Source organism: Phyllostomus discolor, chromosome 3 (assembly GCF_004126475.2).
Source record: "Phyllostomus discolor isolate MPI-MPIP mPhyDis1 chromosome 3, mPhyDis1.pri.v3, whole genome shotgun sequence".
In the NCBI taxonomy this organism is placed as follows: domain Eukaryota; kingdom Metazoa; phylum Chordata; class Mammalia; order Chiroptera; family Phyllostomidae; genus Phyllostomus; species Phyllostomus discolor.
Window position 1 is genome coordinate 27,855,121 of NC_040905.2, and position 4,018 is coordinate 27,859,138.

Sequence of the window (4,018 nt, forward strand, 5' to 3'; positions counted from 1 at the left end):
GCACATTAAACATAACTGGCTTAATGGGAAAAGGAGGGTTAATAAGAGGCCACTCAGAAAGGGTGCAGCCTTGAAACCACAGCATTAGTAGGAACAGTCATTGGTACCCAGAGATTACTTGGACAATGCAGACAGGCAGCTCTGTGGTGCTGCAGACTGCCCGAGGGGATAATAATAAAATAAAATAGCGTGGGAAGTCTGGTTTGGGGGATCGACAGAATGCAGATGAACACAGGCCTTCCACCCTGCCGCAAGCCCAGGACTGTGCAAGGCGCATGTGAGCATATCCTGCCAGAAATAACCTGCGAACATATGAGAAACTGGTAACAGCTTTTGCCTGTAAGGGGGGAGGGTGAGGATTGGGGTGTGAGGTGAGAGGAAGATACCTTTCATTATACATTTGAGAATATTTCTTGCACTTTTTACTATATATATGACTGTTCAAGGAAAAGTCAGTATTTTACAGGTCAGATATACAGATAGAAGTTTAGCTTCAATTCACATATGAGATGCCACTTTTTAGAGAACATGCAGGAGAACTACTCGGTGATGATGTGGGATTGAGGTATGCTGAGCTGCTGTGACCGTGGATACTGCTAAGTAAGGCTCTGGAAGATCAGAGATCTGGGGCATTTCAGAGCAAGTAACACCAGTGCGCAGAGCTTTTATGAAGATGGAGAACTGAATTTCAACGACTTGTGTTGGTTACATATTGTTCCTGATTTTTCTTTCTACCTCCAAGTCCTCCCCGCAATGTATGTCTTTATCATAAATGTAAAGAGAGAAGCACGTGATTTGTAAGATTTAGGTCAGCAGCTTAAAGAACCCAAAGTTAGAAAGACACGGAGACAGGAGGTGGCAGGTGGGCCTTGGCATGGACTTGGTGTGGAGGGGTGGGAGGAGCAGCTCTGGGAGAGCGCCTCCTCCCTGGCCCCCCCTCCCCCTCCACCCTCCTCGTTGCCTGCCTGTCTAGGACAAGTCATCCCTGTCCCGCCCACTGGTCTTCTTCCTCATGGTCCTTTTCTGACCTTCTCTGAGAGTTTGCCACTAACTTTTAGGACTGGTTATGACCAATACTGAATTTTGACAGCAAGTTAAAAGCCACAGTGCTTTCTCTTTTGCCACACACACACACGTGTTATATATATTACATATAATATACTTAATTTTTATAGCATGTTATATATAAATATAGAATTTATAAATATATAAATATATTACATCATAACAAAGTGTGTAGACATATTAAATATATAATATACTTGTATGTAATATATATTTATATATGTATTTTTTTTTTAATTTTTAGGGAGAGGGGAAGGGAGGGAGAAAGAGAAGGAGAGAAACATTGATGCAAGAGAGAAACATTGATTGATCAGTTGCCTCTCGAATGTTCGGGGACTGAACCTGCAACCCAGGAATATGCCCTGACCAGGAACCAAATTGGCAACCTTGTGCTTGGATGATGCCCAACCAACTGAGCCACACTGGTCAGGCTCTCTTCTGCTTTTTATACTGTCTGAAAAAGGGACACATTGGGTAGATAGCAAGTAACATACACAAACAGCGCTGAATAGAACCTTTAGGATCTTGACTTTAAATAATCGCCAACCGTCTCCCACCCCATCCCTGGTGGGAAACATTTCCTTTGTGGTGCGGAGTCCTGCGAGAATGCTTCAGGGACTCCCAGTTCACTCCCAGCTCTAACTGCAGCCTGTTTTACCTGGGTGCACCCCAGTTGAAAATGCCTTCTGTATACCTGGCTGCCTAGCACTTCCCACCCGCTGGCTCTGATTTTACCCCCTGGGGACTACCCTTAACAAACCTAATGCTTCCTCTGTGTTATAGAACTGCAAAGATTTGAAGTTTGTTGTCCCCAACGAATCTTCCATATAACTCAACCATCATAGGTTGCTGACTCTCCTCCTAACAGAAGCAGGCTTTAGATGATCTTTCTGAACTGTGGCTCCTGGAGGCAGACACAGCCCCCAGGTGTAGTCCAACCAGTGACTGGCGCAGAGGAGAACAGGCACTGCTCTTTCTTGCACTTGAACCTGCCTACAAATGAGGCTGACATAGCCACTCTGGACTCACATGGAAGTTTTACTTATGTTTCTAAGTCATCTGTTTCATCTCATAGTCTAATATAAAACACATCAGTATAGTTATTTATTTTGACCCAAGTGAGTTTTAAGTTTCTGAGACACGTGAAGAACCTTAAATATATTCCCTTATACATTTTGTCCTGTTAGATTTGCTCTACTGCTATGGGTTTTTATGGGACTCTGGGATCCTAGTGGGTTGTCCTGTGGACTTTATGCCACACACAACTTTCATAACCACGTTATCAGTGTCCTCATCCATGTTGTTAGAGAAAAATAGACACAAACTTTAAACGAGACAGAGCTCTGATACCTCCTCACCCTACAAACCACATGTACCTACAATTTGGTGAATTGGAACATGGCATACCTCCGTGAAGCTATCCCTACAATCAAGGTCATACACATATCTATCACCTCCAGATTTTCCTCCTGCCATTTTGTTTGTTGTTATTTTTTGTTGTTGTTGGAAAGAACACAACATAAGATCCACCCTCTACGCAAATTTTGAAGTGTACAATACTGAATTGTTAACTCTAGGAGCTATATTGTTCAGCAGATCTCTAGAACTTATCTATCCTGCATAACTGAAACTTCATATCTATTGAAGAGAAACTTCCTATTTCTTCTCTCCCAGCCCCTGTCAACCACCATTCTATTCTGTGTTTCTATGACTCTGATTGTCTCAGATTCCTCGTATGAGTGAGGTGGTGCAGTTTGTCACCTGGGGCTAGCACACTTCACTTAGCATAGTGTGGTTCCGGTTCACCCAGGTAGTCACGTACTGCTGGAGTCTCTGCTTCCTTTTTGCAGGCTTGCGGCCACCTCCCAGGCCAGTCTTTCTCCTGAGGTAACATCAAACTCTCTGGTGGGTAGTTTTCAGAATTGATTGTCCTCACCTTTTCAAAGCTCACACTAATGTTTGCATGCCCCTGTAGATCTCTGGCTCCTCCCTCTCCTATTCTACACAATGTCTCCAATATCCCCCAGTAAAAATTTGGCTGTCTCATTTATACAGTCTCTCAGTTATCTGGGCAATATTTTGTCCTGAGATGCTTGGAATTGGATTCATTTAGAGCAGTTAACTGACATAGCTGTCGCTCGGTGGATTAAAAAAAACCCCAGTTGGAATACATGTTGCTATCTGTTCTGTACTTTTTTAAAACTTCTTTTGTTTTTATGCCTATGAAATTCTCACAGTGCTGGTTTCTTGCTGGGTAAATGAGTTTAAATTTGTAATTTTTAATGAAAAAGTTTTCTCTTAGCATAATCACTCATTGAGAGAACATTTCTCCCTACTAATAATTTCACATTTATAATATGTCAATTAAAGAGTAAGTTTTTTTGGGAATGGTGAATTTCAAATATGGAACAATGAATTACACATTTATCACTACTAAATGACTCCATTTAAATAGTTTTTTCCCCCATCCATCAGATCAACGGGGCTCACCTCTCTCCTGCCCCCCCCCGACACGCACCTTCACGTGTTTGCCCTCCTGACTCTCTTGAGCCATAGGCCCTGTGGTTCTGGCTCATACCATGTGCTCTTTCTGCCTTTGATGGGGTCTTCGGCCCTTTCCTTCCACAATTTAATTTTTTAAAATATAATTTCCAGTTGCAAAATTCATGCCCTAATAAAGCCTCTTGTCATTTTGTTTTGTTCACATTTAAGTAGGCGTCATCTTTTTTTTTTAATGTTTTATTTTGTAACCCATCTGCTGATGCAGCATCACTTTTGTTTCCAGTAAATGAAAGGAAAACATTTCCACCCACTTAGCAGTTAGGCAGAGGAAAGGAAAGAAGCTTGAGTGCTCAGCAGTTCTCTGAGATAAGTATGTGATGGATTTACATTTCACTCTGCTTCATGGTTTGGTTCACATGTCGGCATTTTGTATCTTCAGTTGTTTGGTGAT